Source organism: Cynocephalus volans, chromosome 12 (genome assembly GCF_027409185.1).
Source record: "Cynocephalus volans isolate mCynVol1 chromosome 12, mCynVol1.pri, whole genome shotgun sequence".
Classification (NCBI taxonomy): Eukaryota; Metazoa; Chordata; class Mammalia; order Dermoptera; family Cynocephalidae; genus Cynocephalus; species Cynocephalus volans.
In genome coordinates this window covers 55,305,860-55,322,133 of record NC_084471.1, presented here as the reverse complement: position 1 = coordinate 55,322,133, position 16,274 = coordinate 55,305,860, and the positions used below count along the sequence as shown (strand labels likewise).

Here is a 16,274-nt window from a genome sequence, read left to right as displayed (position 1 = left end):
CATTCCCCACTGTAGCTGCCTGTCAAAGGATAGAATGAACCCTCCCTGAAAGATGACTACATCCTCTGGAGTGCAAGTTTTTATACATAATATATAGCAGTCATAAAAAATTACCAGGCATACCAAAGTAAAGGATCAAGTGTAATAAATTGACAAAAGAAACAGTTCTGTGGATGGCTCAGATATCCAGATATTTAAGTTATCAGACAGACTTTAAAATAACTGTGATTAATATATCCAAGAAAATAGATTACAGGATGTAGAATTTCATCTTGAGAAGTGGGATTTATTTTTTAAAAAATTCAATAACAAATTATAAACATGAGATAAACTTAACAGCATATTGGACATAGAAGAAGGTGGAATTAGTGAACAGAAAAACAGGTCAGTAGAAAATATCTAACTGAAGCTAAGAGAGCTAATATATATATTAGCTGGATTATATATATATATATATATATATATATCAGGATTATTAGTGTACTCAACATACAATGTAATTGTTTTTTGTGGTCCTTTACTAATTCCTCTCTTATCACCCTCCTCCCCCATCCCCTTTCCCATCTCTGGTAGCCTCAGTTCTGTTCTCTCCTTTCAAAAGTTCAATGCATTATTGTGATTTTTGTATCTTTCTTTCTTTTAAAATTTATTTGTTTATTTTTTAGCTCCCACTTACGAGTGAGGACATGCAGTATTTCTTTCTGTGCCTAGACTATTTCACTTAACATAATTTTCTCTAAGTTCATCCATGTTGCTGCAAATGGCAGGATTTCATTTTTTTTTTTTTTTTAATGGCAGAGTAGTATTCCATTGTGTAAATATACCACGTTTTCTTTTTCTAGTCATCCGATGATGGACATTAAGGTTGGTTCCAACTCTTGGCTATTATAAATAGAGCTGCGATAAACATGGGAGTGCAGGTATCCCTTCGACATGATGATTAAGGGGAAAAATCTGAAAAGCACCCAGATAAATTAACTTGAAAAATAAATAATGTAGAACTGTTAAATAAATCCAAGAGGTTGATTTCAGAAAAGACCAAGAAAGTTGACCATTTCTGATAAGTCTAATCAAGAAGAAAAGGAGGAAGAAAAGAACATAAGGTTCAAAACACTAGGAATAAAAATAGGATTAAACCAAAATTATGGACAAAATTATTTTAATGTAAGAGAATAATATACTAACCCTATTGTAATAAATTAAAAATCTCAGTGAAATGGATAATTTTCTAAATATAAAATAAAATACAAAATTTGACTCAAGAAGAGTTACAACACCTGAATAGACTAGTAACCCTGGAAGAAACTGAGTTATCACAAAAACAAATTATTACTATGCTATTACAAACTGTCAGTTATAGAAAATAGATGATAGATTATCAACTGCTTTGAGAAATGTAAAATATTCTTAAAATCAAGACTTGACAAAAAATAATACAACCAAAGAAAAACTAGACCAATCTGATTTATGAAAATAGATGTAAGAATCTTAATAAAATATTAGTTAAAGGAATATAGTAACATGTTGAATGAGTAACATGGCATGTCAAGGTGGGGTAAATTTCAGGAATGTACAAATGGTTCGAACTGGAGCAGCTTAAAAAAATATGATCATTTTAATATATGCCCAGAAGAGATTTTATAAAATTTCAAAATGCATTCTTTGATTTTAAAAAAATTCTTAATGAATTAGTAAGAGTAAATACTGTGTTTTATCAAATCTAAGAAGCCATTTGTAAGGATAGAGAAAAAAGCAAAGTGTTTTTCCTATTCTTTCTCACCACTCAATAAAAGGTAGCACAACACTTAAAATACCTAATGTAAGGATATAGGAAAAACCAAACCAAAATGGTCTTTCCTATTCTCATACACTCAAGACAACACACAACACAGAATGCTTCTGTTACTGATGTGTGTGGGTGGGAGCAGGGGGACGAGGTTTCCCCACACACCAAGCAAGCAGTTCTCTAGTGGACACCAGCTGGGTATCCACTAATTTAATTCAGTTCTGATACTGTCTACCTGGAAATAGCATCAGATCCCACAGGTTGAGGACCTAGTCCCACAAGATGACACCCCCCTTCTAGTGCCAATCACAAACCCCAGCTTGTTTCACCAATTGGCTATAAATTGGGGTTCCTATGACCCCCTCCTTAGGTTCAAATTATTTGCTAGATCAGTTCATAGAACTCAGGAAAACACTTTACTGTTGTTTACGAGTTTATTATAAAAGGTATTACAAAGGATCCAGGTGAACAGCCAGATAGAAAAGATGCATAGGGGCACGATATGTGGGGAAGGGTGGGGAGCTTCCAGACCTTTTTTGTGCACACCACCCTGCAGGAACCTACATGTGTTCAGTTATCTGGTAGCTCCTGGACCCAGTCCTTTTGGGTTTTTATGGAAGCTTTTTTAAGTAGGCATGATCTATTAAATCATTAGCCATTGGTGATCAGCTTAACCCTCAGCCTCTCTTCCCACCCCAGAGGTTGAGGGGGCTGAGATGAAAGTCCCAAACCTCTAATCATGCCTTGGTCTTTCCTGTAACCAGTCCTCTTGTTGAAGCTACCCAGGGTATGCCAGCTACTGGTTATCTCACTAGTGTATAAAAAGATACTCTTATCACTCTCAAGACTCCAAGGGTTTTAGGGATTGTACGTCAAGAAATAGGGACTAAGACCAAATATATATTTCACAATATAACATCATTGATTGAAAGATTTATTATTACTGTGTGTAATACTAAGAAAGAAAAAAACTTCCAAGTTGTGAAATGCTGCTCATTAATCATAAGACACATCTAGTTTTCAGAGATTTAAGGTGTTAATAAAAAGTGCTCAATAGAATCAGTAGAATCAATGAAATTCTGTAAATAGTGTTGGGACAACTAGCTAAATATTAAAAAAGTAAATTTATATCCCACCCTTAATATTTTATTCCCCAGTATCCTATATCCCAATAAAGTCTAAGTTAAATAAAAATTTAAAATATTAACCGTAAAACCATGCAAATGCTAGAGGAAAATATAAGTGGGAAATTTGTATAACAGTGGGGCGAAGTACGCCTTCCTAAACAAGATTCCTGAAGCAGAAATCAAAAGGAAAAATATTGGATTGGACTACCTAATTATTTTACATTTCTATGGCTCAAAAACACTGTGTGTGCATGTGTGTGTAAAACCTCAGAGTCAAACAAACTGGGAGAAATATTTACAAACCAGGTGACAGACAAAAGATTAATATTCAAACCAATTAAGAAAGACAAACATCAGAAAAATGGGCAGAAGATTTAAATAGGTAGTTTTCAAAGTAAGAAATAAATATGTATGATCAATAAACATAGGAAAAAATCTTTCACTTATTAGTAATAAAAAAATGAGGTAAAAGGAGGAATAATTTTTTATCTACCAAATTAGGGAAGATTTCCAATATCATCAAATCCATTGTTGATCAGAGTATGGGAAATTAACACTTTCAAATACTGCTGGGTAGAGAGCAATTTAATAAGCTATATGAAAGTCTTAGCATTCTTCATGCCATTGATCTAGAAATTACAATTCTAGGGATTTATGCTAAAAATCACTTTTATGCATAAAGATATAGCTATAAGAATGTTCTTAATCACTCTTTTTATGATGGCAAAAAATAATTTAAATGTCCAAAGTAAAGGCCTAGCTAAATGAACTATGTTGTGAAAATATATTTGGCATTTTAAATAAGAATGCAAAAGAATATGTACTTATCAGATAAGAAATTTAAAATACTCTTTTCCGGTCGCATGGTTTGTGAGGGGAGCATCCGCTTTTCCCGGGCCTTCGCTGTGAGTGTCCCAGCCTTCCTCGACATCAGTGAGGAAGACCGGGCTGCTGAGCTTCCTGCTTACTTGAAATCTAAAGGAGCTGAGATCTCAGAAGAGAACTCAGAAGTTGGACTTCATGTGGACTTAGCTCAAATTATTGAAGCCTGTGATGTGTGTCTGAAGGAAGTTGATAAAGATGTTGAGAGTGTGATACACAGTTTGGTATCCCTCCTCCTGATCCTGGAACCAAACAAGAAACTTTGATAGAAAACCTACGTGAAAAGTTGGTCAAATTTCGGGAAGATGAATGACCATCTCTGAGACTGCAGTTGCTAAGCAGCTTTTACATGGGATGGATAAGAGTACACCAGTAAGATACACAGTGTATTGCAGCCTCATTAAAGTGGCAGCATCTTGTGGGGCCATCCAGTACATTCCCTCTGAGCTGGATCAAGTTAGAAAATGGATTTCTGACTGGAGGCTCACCGCTGAGAAAAAAAACCACACTCTTTTAAGACTACTTTATAAAGCACTTGTGCGTTGTAAGAAAAATGATGCTGCTTCAAAAGTCGTGGTGGAATTGCTCGGAAATTACAGAGAACAATGCTTTCTAGATTCGAGTTGATGCCCACAGGTGTATTGTATGAGCATTGAAAGATCCAAATGCATTTCTTTTTGACCATCTTCTTACTTTAAAAACAGTCAAGTTTTTGGAAGGCGAGTTTATTCATGATCTTTTAACCATTTTTGTGAGTGCTAAACAGGCATCATGTCAAGTTTTATCAGAATAATAAAGACTTCCTTGATTCACTTGACCTATTACATGAACAGAATATGGCAAAAATGAGACTACTTACTTTTATGGGAATGGCAGTGGAAAGTAAGAAATTTCTTTTGATACAATGCAGCAAGAACTTCAGGTTGGAGCTGATGATGTTGAAGCATTTGTTATTGATGCAGTAAGAACTAAAATGGTCTACTGCAAAATTGATCAGACCCAGAGAAAAGTAGTTGTCAGTCATAGCTCGCATTGGACATTGGGAAACCGCAGTGGCAACAACCGTCTGACACACTTAATGCCTGGAAACAAAACTTGAACAAAGTGAAAAACAGCCTTTTGAGCCTTTCTGATACCTGAATTTTTATACATATAATTTTGTTCTTTTTGGGGGGAGAAAAAAACATAAATCATAGTAAAACAGTGTAAACTAAACTAAAAAATACTATTTACAATAGCTGAGAGTTGGAACCAGCCCAAATGTCCATCATCAGATGAGTGCATAAGGAAACTGTTGTATATCTACACAATGGAATACTACTCTGCTATAAAAAAGAATGTGCTATAAAAAAGAATGAAATACTGCCATTTGCAACGACATGGATGGGCCTAGAGAGAATTACATTAAGTGAAACGAGTCAGGCACAGAAAGAGAAATATCACATGTTCTCACTTATTTGTGGGAGCTAAAAATAAATAAATGAATACACAAATAAACTGGAGGGGGAGGGAAGAAGACTCAACAATTACAATTCCTTTAAGTTGATACAAGCGAACAGATATGAGGTTGTTGGGAGGGAGAGGGGAAGGGAGGACGGAGGGAGGTTTTGGAAATGGGCCACAATAGTCAGCTACATTGTATACTGACAAAATAAAATAAAATTAAAAAATAAGATAAAATAAATGTAAAGCCAAAAACAATAATAAAAAATAAAAAAATTTAAATTTTAAAGTTTAAAAAACAGTATTAATGTATGATCCCATGTTTTTAAAATATCCATATCTATAAATATATGCATAGAAAACAGTTTAGAAGGTTATGAACCAAATATTAACAGTAGTTATCTCTGGATGGTAGAATTGTAGGTGATTTTTCTTTAATCTATACTTTTAAATTTTTCTAAAACGAGCATGTATTTTTTAGGTAATAAGAATGGTATTAATATTATTTTAATATTACTCAGTGTGTTACATTGAACATTCATTTTAAAAACTTACTTTGAGAACATCATCTTTCTACCCCCAAATTTATCTTTTCCCAGTGATAATTTGGAAGAATGAAATGGAATGTAATTTCAAATTTATTTTTGAGGGCCAAAATCTATCCTGGGAGCCTAGACTGCTCAAACTTTCTATTTACTTACCTTCTCTTGCCCTCCATTTCAAGCACCATTTCAAATTTTCTCCCTCCTCACGACGGTCTTCTGTCTTCCTATAGTACTCACATGGTCCTGTTCTCAGAAACCTGGAGGTAATTGATGAAGGATGGGAAATCAAGATCAGAGATTTGCACTTATTTCCAAACAGACTTATTTTATAAACTGTTTATCATGATTGAATTGGAGATATTTTGAAGCAACCGTTGATTGAAGGCTTACCATGTACCAGGCATTATGCTAAGCACTTTAAAGAAAATTATCTCCTTTATTCTTCATAATTTAAATAGAAAATCAAGTCTCACAAAGGGCATGTAATTTACTTAATGTAACACTGGTTGGAAAGAGATGGAGCTAGGACACAAATTCAGATCTGTCTGGCCCCTAAGGCACCCCTTCTCCAGCTCCTTTATTATGTTATAATGCCTCCCTGTATTCTGGCTGATTATTCTTTCTGCTAAGTAATTCACCATCTGGTAGCTATCACACTCTCTGGTGTTAATTGGTGCTAATTTTCGGATGATGACCAAGTGACTACATTTGGATTTTAAAGTGGAGAAAGCTGTGATTAAGGTGCAATACATGTGAGGTTGAAGTCACAACTTTCCCCACTTTACTGTGTGTGACTTTGAATAAGCTACTTAACCTCTATGAGTCTTAATTTCCTCATTTGTAAGATGAGGATAATACCTGTGCCACAACAACTTTTAAGAGGATTAAGTAAATAATGTTGAAATATTTTGTAAGTGGGAAAAAACACTGTAAATGTGAAGCGTTGATAATAAAACAGTGTAAGGATTGGAATAAATAGCTTTCAGAACTAAAGTTCATCAGCAAAAGAGAGGCATGCTGCTTATTTAGAATATAGACCAGAGATCAATGAATTAAGTACTGCTTTGAAATTCTTGGAAGTTTTGTCCATTTGCTAGGTGGTTCATTTTCTGGTGGTTTTGCAGATTGGTGTTGATGATAACTAGTAGTAATTTGCTACAGGGGATGGGATGAGGAAGTGAGTGATTTTGCTTGTCCAGCATAAAAAGAGACCTAGAGACACCTAGGAGACAATAGATAATTGATATCCCTAATCTATCACAAATTGACCAGCCTATGTCCAGAATACTCTGTGGTTCAGTATGAGACCCTCCATTTGAAAGATTTGTAGACACAATGGACCACATTCAGAGAAGAGCAACTGATGGTTAGAAATCCAAATCATGTCACCTTGAAAAGATGTTGGAAAAGAACAGAAAATGCCTAACTCAAGGGGAAAAGTCGTGGAGCCAGCATGTTGTACTTCAGTAGTCTGTACATGTAGCTATTCATTAGAACCATAAATTCTGAGCCCCTTCTCCCAAAGTTCCGATTAGCAAGATTGTTGTGGAGCCCAGAATCTTTCTTTTTAAGCTTCCTCACAATTCTTTATGCTTGGTTACTATGAGTCTAGATGAAGCTTATGGAAGATCTGTGTAAGGGTGCTGTCAATAGCCATGTAACAAACACCACAACCAACAGGCAGAGTTGAAAAGATTTATCAACTGTCTGAATGTGAGATGGTGAAAAAGCTGTTACTAAAGATTAATTTGATGTTTAAAACCTCGCTTGGGTGGAAAGATGATGAATTCAGTTTTGGAAGCCTGATATACTTGAGGTTTTAACCTAAAATTTTTGGCATATCACTGTTCTCTAAAGTGTGTTCTACTGTATATTTATTTTATCAGAACATTACTCCTACATAATGCTAGTTCCATTACATATTAAAATGTGTTCTGTGAAAAAAAAAAAGTGCCATGGACTAGAAAAAGAATGGATTGCTTATTGGGAAACACTGAGTTAAAATAAATCAAATGGTTGCCTTATCATAACATTCATGGAGGCTACAAGACACTAACATTCATTGTAGAGCTCCAGGAGTAGAATACAATGCTCGTATGTAGCGTTTTCAAAAATTTTTGTCCACAAAATATTTCCCCCCCCACCCCACAGAATGTTTTTTTAATTGAAGAGCATATTGTAAGGATAATGTTCCTTATAATACAGGATAATGTTTCTTATAACACATACAGGAATACGCTAAAGTAGATACAGAAGATATTTAAATTTAGTGCAAAGGCCGAAGTTAGATATCATGGAAGGGACAAACAAGGAAGGCTATGAAATGCTGCAGTGACTCAAAGGAATAACAACCAGTCATTTGAATAACAAACCATTGTCATTTGGCAATATTGGAAAACAATTTCAGTAGAAGCAGTAGTGAAAGTAAGATCGTGAAGATGTTAGGATACAATCTCAAACCACCAGCTGAAGTGGAGATAATGTTGTAAAATATTTAAAATTGGAATTATCACAGAAAATACAGTCATCATAATTAAGTTATTATAGTTAAGGTAGGAGTGGTGAGGATAACCCCTTATAATGGGAGAGAAAGCAGACCCAAGGAAAAATTTTACTTTTTTCGATTATCAGAATAAAGACATAAAGATGGATGCATTTCAGGTGCTAGAAATGAGGGAAAGAGATTTAAAGAGCAGGTAGAATATGCTTTAGAAAAGTGGATTGATTTTTCTGCTTCTGGGAGATAGGTAATAGACAAATTTTTGGATTAATGTTCATCTATGAGATGAGTTTTTAATATTCAATTTTTTGGACTAACTAGTTTCTTTCCTCTTGTGTCATGTATGAGGGGTCTTCAAAACGTTCATGGGAAGATTCATATTATCTTTTAATTCTATTTTTCCACGAGCTTTCTTAAGTCCCCTCAAATGCTTGCTGTGGAGTAGGCGTTCACTACGTGGCAGCTCTTGTTAGTGTTGCTGTTGTTTCCATTGTTTGAACATTTTACTATTTTGCACTAGCACTAGTGGGTAGACAGAGGAAATGAGAGTCAATGAATGTCAAACCAGGTAACTCTATTTGCTTTATCAATTCTATGTTTCACGTTCATGAATTAGCTAGCGTAGTCCATGATTCCTTCTGCTATTTATTTTTATTATCTTTATTATCTTGCATTGTACCTGGAACAAACTACACTTTTGTTAATTCATGTCTTGATTTTGTTTTTCAGTGGTCATTCTAGTTGCAGTTTTTCTGCCCTAAGAAAAGTTAGCTTTATGCTCCTGGAGATTTGCACATTTTATTTCTATGTACTCACTTAAGTATACAGTGTTAACGGGCAGTCGCATGACTCATAGTCGACATAAGCATAAATTAACTCTAGTACCTCTGTGGTGTGCCCTCTTTGAGATTACTTTGGAAGACCACCCAGAAGGTGGCATTTACACAGACAGGTGGAATTTATTCAACTTAAGAAACCGAGCAATAATGACTGACCAATTACACCTGCATCCTTCAGTATGGACCAGCTACCCATTTGCTCTTGATTGAGGTTCAAACTATTGATCTTAAACTATAAAGGGCTTTATGGGCTGAATTATGGCTACTTTAAACAAGACTTCTTCCTTCAAATAGAGTGCTTTGCACATAGTGAGCACTCCATAAATGCTCTTGAATGCACTTGACATAAGTGTTATGACTGAATGAATGTTTAGAGATTCCAGTCAACTTCTTTTCATGGTTTCCAGATTTGAGGGAAGGCTTCTTGATATTGAATCTTTCTCTATCATATTAGTTTTGTTTGGGGGTTTAATGAAGTGTAATTTTACTGACCACATGAAATTCATCTTTTTGGTGATAAATCTTTTTAGATGGTTTGCTGGCCCAGTCTGAGTAATTCATGGTTTTATGATTTGATTCATGTGCTGAGGCACAATAGCTGTAAAATAAAACAATAGTTTTAATAAGTTCACCAAGAAAGTGGTAAATGTATTATTTTTTGCCCTGGGCCTGGGTGTTTCCTCACGGATTTTCACTTGTTTGGTGCTTAGCTTGGTGCTTCCCACAAAGATAACTTTATAACAGTAATGCTTAAAAACTTTTCAGTGCGTAAACTTATACAATGTGAGAGGAAATTTTTTACTTCTGCATTGGGCAAAAAGTTATTTGGAAATTACTAATATAAATTAATTGGAATAATTAGAAAGATGGGATGCTTTGTTATTTTAAATACGAAAGGTTTTCTTTCCCTTAAAGGAATGCCATGCAGGTCAGTGGGTCTCAGGATTATTGGGAGAATTTAAAAATATAGATCTCCAAACTCTTTAATCTGTGCTTTTTAAAAGCTTGATGTAATTCAGATAATTATCCATCTTCTAGAATCATTGATTTGGGCCTAGGGAATCAGTGATTTACTACTAATTTTTTGTCTCAAAATTAGGTCTAGAAATATATCACACCACCTCTTTTCAAGGCAATTATATACTTTTCTATTATAAAATAGACTTTTAGTATCTTTATTTTTAAAAAAACAAAACAAAATAAGAAAATTATACTAATTTGAGACTCTGTGGGACCATACAGTTTGAAGTTTTCTTATTGATCAACCAACTTGCAAGAAAAAATCAGGATTTAGCAGCAAATACAGATGACAAATGACTCTGAAGTAACAAAATCTACTCTTCCCTCACCCCCCCATATACTAAATAAAGATACTATTTGTTACCCACCCAGTTACTTAAGCAAAAAACCAAGACTCAATCCTTAATTATTCTTTTCCTCAACTTCTATATCTAATCTACCAGTACATTTTGCTCTGTGTACCTTCAAAATATATTCTGAATTTGACCATGTCCATTTCTACTGCTCTAGTCTAATCCACCGTTATTTTTATCGTCTTTGACCTGAACTGCTGTGACAGTCTGTCTGCTTTGGCTTTTTTTTTTTTTTTTCATAGACTTTATTTTTTAGAACAGTTTTAGATTTACAGAAAATTGATGACATAAGTCAGAGAATTCACATATACTCCCTCACCGAATTTCCCCTTTATTATTTTTTTAAGTTCTGTTTTATTTTATTTATTTTTGACAGTTGGCTGGTTTGGAGGTCTGAACTCTTGACCTTGGTGTTACAACACTACACTCTAACCAACTGAGCTAACCAGCCAGCCCTATGTTATTTTTAATTATTTTATTTAAATACATACAAATAATAATTATATTTACGGGGTACAGAGTGATATTTCAGTACATGTATGCATTGTGGAATGATCAAAGCAAAGTAATTAGCATGTCCATGACCTCAAATATTTATCATTTCTTCATGGGGAGAATATTTAAAATACTCTTCTTTCCTTACCCACTCCATGCACACACCCAGCCTCTGGTAACCACCATTCTCTCTACTTTTATGAGTTTGTCTTTTTTAGGTTCTGTGTATAAGTGAGAATATACAGTAGTTATCTTTCTGTGCCTGGCTTATTGTACTTAACACAATGCCTTCTAGTTTCATTCAAGTTGTTGCAAATGACAGAATTTCCTGGGTTTTGTTCTGGCCGTATATCATTCTATTGTGTATATCACAAATTTAAAAAATCCATTTATTTATTTATTTTTTAATTTTATTTTGTCGATATACATTGTGGCTGATTATTGCTCCCCATCACCAAAACCACCCTCCCTTCTCCCTTCCCCCCTCCCCCCCAACAATGTCCTTTCTGTTTGCTTGTCGTATCAAATTCAAGTAATTGTGGTTGTTATATCTTCTTCCCCCCCGTTTTTTTTGTGTGTGTGTGTGTGTGTGTGTGTGAATTTATATATTAATATTTAGCTCCCACCAATAAGTGAGAACATGTGGTATTTCTCTTTCTGTGCCTGACTTGTTGCACTTAATATAATTCTCTCAAGGTCCATCCATGTTGTTGCAAATTGCAGTATTTCATTCGTTTTTATAGCTGAGTAGTATTCCATTGTGTAGATGTACCACATTTTCCGTATCCACTCATCTGATGATGGGCATTTGGGCTGGTTCTAACTCTTGGCTATTGTAAAGAGTGCTGCGATAAACATTGGGGAACAGGTATACCTTCGACTTGATGATTTCCATTCCTCTGGGTATATTCCCAACAGTGGGATAGCTGGGTCATAAGGTAGATCTATCTGCAATTGTTTGAGGAACTTCCATACCATTTTCCATAGAGGCTGCACCATTTTGCAGTCCCACCAACAATGTATGAGAGTTCCTTTTTCTCCGCAACCTCGCCAGCATTTATCATTCAGAGTCTTTTGGATTTTAGCCATCCTAACTGGGGTTAGATGGTATCTCAATGTGGTTTTGACTTGCATTTCCCGGATGCTGAGTGGTGTTGAGCATTTTTTCTTATGTCTGTTGGCCATTTGTATATCTTCCTTAGAGAAATGCCTACTTAGCTCTTTTGCCCATTTTTTAATTGGGTTGCTTGTTTTCTTCTTGTAAAGTTGTTTGAGTTCCTTATATATTCTGGATATTAATCCTTTGTCAGATGTATATTTTGCAAATATTTTCTCCCACTCTGTTGGTTGTCTTTTAACTGTTAATTGTTTTTTTTGCTGTGCAGAAGCTTTTTAGTTTGATATAATCCCATTTGTTTATTTTTCCTTTGGTTGCCCATGCTTTTGGGGTCGTATTCATGAAGTCTGTGTCCAGTCCTATTTCCTGAAGTGTTTCTCCTATGTTTTCTTTAAGAAGTTTTATTGTTTCATGTTGTATATTTAAATCCTTAATCAATTTTGAGTTGATTTTAGTATATGGTGAGAGGTATGGGTCTAGTTTCATTCTCCTGCATATGGATATCCAGTTATCCCAGCACCATTTGCTGAAGAGGCAGTCCCTTCCCCAGTGAATAGGTTTGGTGCCTTTGTCAAAGATCAGATGGAAGTAAGTGTGTGGGTTGATTTCTGGATTCTCTATTCTATTCCATTGATCAGTGTGTCTGTTTTTATGCCAGTACCATACTGTTTTGGTTATTATAGCTTTGTAGTATAGCTTAAAGTCAGGTAGTGTTATGCCTCCAGCTTTATTTTTTTTGCTCAGCATTGCTTTGGCTATGCGTGGTCTTTTATTGTTCCATATAAATGTCTGGATAGTTCTTTCCATTTCTGAGAAAAATGTCTTTGGAATTTTGATGGGGATTGCATTGAATTTGTATATCACTTTGGGTAGTATGGACATTTTCACTATGTTGATTTTTCCAATCCAAGAGCATGGGATATCTTTCCATCTTCTTGTATCCTCTCTAATTTCTCTCAGCAGTGGTTTGTAGTTCTCATTATAGAGATTTTTCACATCCTTGGTTAACTCAATTCCTAAGTATTTTATTTTTTTGGTGGCTATTGTAAATGGGCAGGCTTTCTTGATTTCTCCTTCTGCATGTTCACTATTGGAGAAAAGAAATGCTACTGATTTTTGTGTGTTGATTTTGTATCCTGCTACTGTGCTGAAATCATTTATCAATTCCAAGAGTTTTTTTGTAGAGGTTTTAGGCTGTTCGATATATAGGATCATGTCATATGCAAACAGGGACAGTTTGACGTCATTTTTTCCAATCTGGATGCCCTTTATTTCCTTCTCTTCTCTGATTGCTCTGGCTAGTACTTTCAACACTATGTTGAATTGGAGTGGTGAGAGTGGGCATCCTTGTCCAGTTCCTGTTCTTAAAGGAAAAGCTTTCAGCTTTTCCCCATTCAGGATGATATTGGCAGTGGGTTTGGCATATATGGCTTTAATTATTTTTTAGATACTTTCCCTCTATACCTAACTTATAGAGGTTCTTTGTCATCAATGAGTGCTGAACTTTATCAAATGCTTTTTCAGCATCTATAGAGATGATCATATGGCCCTTGTGTTTGAGTTCATTAATATGGTGTGTCACATTTATTGATTTGCGTATGTTGAACCAACCTTGCATCCCTGGGATGAATCCCACTTGATCGTGATGAATAATTTTACATATGTGTTGCTGTATTCTGTTTGCTAGTATTCTAGTGAGGATTTTTGCATCTATATTCATCAAGGATATCGGCCTGTAGTTTTCTTTTTTGGTTATATCTTTACCTGGTTTTGGTATAAGGATGATGTTTGCTTCATAGAATGAGTTTGGGAGATTTGCGTCCATTTCAATCTTTTGGAATAGTTTGTAAAGAATCGGTGTCAATTCCTCTTTGAATGTTTGGTAAAATTCTGCTGTGAATCCATCTGGTCCTGGGCTTTTCTTTGTTGGGAGCCTTCTGATAACAGCTTCAATCTCCTTTATTGTTATTGGTCTGTTCAAATTTTCTACGTCTTCATGGTTCAGTTTTGGGAGCTTGTGTGTGTCCAGAAATTTATCCATTTCCTCCAGATTTTCAAATTTGTTGGTGTATAGTTGTTTATAGTAGTCTCGATTGATTCCTTGTATTTCAGATGAATCAGTTGTAATATCACCGTTTTCATTTCTAATTTTGGTTATTTGAGTCTTCTCTCTTCTTTTTTTTGTTAGCCATGCTAATGGTTTGTCGATTTTATTTATCTTTTCAAAAATCCAACTTTTTGATTCATTGATCTTTTGAATTGTTTTTTGGTTTTCAATTTCATTCAGTTCTGCTCTGATCTTAATGATTTCTTTCCGTCTGCTAACTTAAGGTTTGGATTGTTCTTGTTTTTCTAGTTCTTTAAGGTGAAGTGTTAGGTTGTTCACTTGCCATCTTTCTATTCTTCTGAAGTGAGCATTTAATGCAATAAATTTTCCCCTCAATACTGCTTTTGCAGTATCCCACAGGTTTTGGTATGATGTATCATTGTTTTCATTAGTTTCAATAAATTTTTTGATTTCCTGCTTGATTTCTTCTTGGACCCATATGTCATTAAGTAGAATACTGTTTAATTTCCATGTGTTTGTATAGTTTCCAGAGTTTCGTTTGTTATTAATTTCTAGTTTTAATCCATTGTGGTCTGAGAAGATACATGGGATAATTCCAATTTTTTTGAATTTATTGAGACCTGATTTGTGACCTAATATGTGATCTATCCTGGAGAATGATCCATGTGCTGCTGAGAAGAATGAATATTCTGAGGTTGTTGGGTGGAATGTTCTGTAGATATCTGCCAAGTCCAATTGGTCTAGAGTATTGTTTAGATCTTGTGTTTCTCTACTGATTCTTTGCCTAGATGATCTGTCTAATATTGACAGTGGGGTGTTCAGGTCCCCTGCTATTATGGTATTAGTGTCTATTTCCTTCTTTAGGTCTAATAGAGTTTGTTTTACAAATCTGGCTGCTCCAACATTGGGTGCGTACATATTTATGATTGTTATGTCTTCTTGATGCATCAGTCCTTTTATCATTAAGTAGTGTCCCTCATTGTCTCTTTTTATGGTTTTAGTTTAAAGTCTATTTTGTCCGTTATAAGATTAGCTACTCCAGCTCGTTTTTCATTTCTGTTTGCATGGTAAATCTTTTTCAATCCTTTCACTCTTAGTCTGTGTAAATCTTTATGGGTGAGGGGGGTCTCTTGTAGGCAGCATATAGTTGGGTCCTCCTTTTTTAATCCAGTCAGCCAGTCTGTGTCTTTTGATTGGGGAATTTAAGCCTTTTACAATAAGAGTTGTTATTGAAAGGTGTTGATTTATTCCTAGCATTTTATTGGTTGTTTGGTTGTCTTAGGTGTCTTTTGTTCCTTGCTTTCTGATTTACTGTTTGGTTTCTGTGTTTGTTGGTTCCTTAGGTTGTAGATAGCGTTTTTTTTTGCTTGTTTTCTCTTCATAAATGCCATTTTTATTATACTAGTGGGTTTAGATTTTTCTTGGGTTTTTATGGCAGTGCAAGTTATTTTTCAGGAACCAAACCGAGTACTCCCTTGAGGATTTCTTGTAAGGGTGGTCGTGTGGTAGTGAACTCCCGCAGTTTTTGTTTGTCTGAGAAATATACTATTTGCCCTTCATTTCGGAAGGATAGCGTTGCAGGGTAGAGTATTCTTGGCTGTCAATCTTTGTCTTTTAGTATTTTGAAAATATCATCCCATTCCTTTCTGGCTTTTAGGGTTTGTGATGAAAAGTCTGATGTTAACCTGATTGGGGCTCCCTCATAGGTGATTTGACGCTTCTCTCATGCAGCTTTTAAGATTCTCTCTTTGTCTCTGAGTTTTGCCAATTTGACTATGACATGTTTTGGAGAAGGCCTTTTTGGGTTGAATACGTTTGGAGATCATTGAGCTTCCTGGATCTGACGATCTGTGATTTTTCCTGTACCTGGGAAGTTTTCTGCCACTATTTTGTTGAATATGTTTCCTATGGAATCTCCATTTTCCTCCTCTTCTGGAATACCCATGACTCGGATATTTGAGCACTTAAGGTTGTCTGATATCTGTCTCAGATTTTCTTCAATGTCCTTGATTCTTTTTTCTTTGTTTTTGTCTGCTTGTGTTATTTCAAACAGCCCATCTTGAAGTTCAGAGGTTCTCTCTTCAACTTCGACAAGCCTG

At 35.1% G+C, this 16,274-nt stretch overlaps 1 protein-coding gene and 1 pseudogene across 2 annotated transcripts in view; both read left to right on the top strand.

The window, feature by feature from the left end:
• The window catches only part of MSRB3 (methionine sulfoxide reductase B3), a 198,488-nt gene that overhangs the window by 75,635 nt on the left and 106,579 nt on the right, over positions 1-16,274 (top strand). The window lies entirely within an intron of this gene.
• LOC134360931 (eukaryotic translation initiation factor 3 subunit M-like) lies at positions 3,777-4,935 on the top strand (annotated as a pseudogene).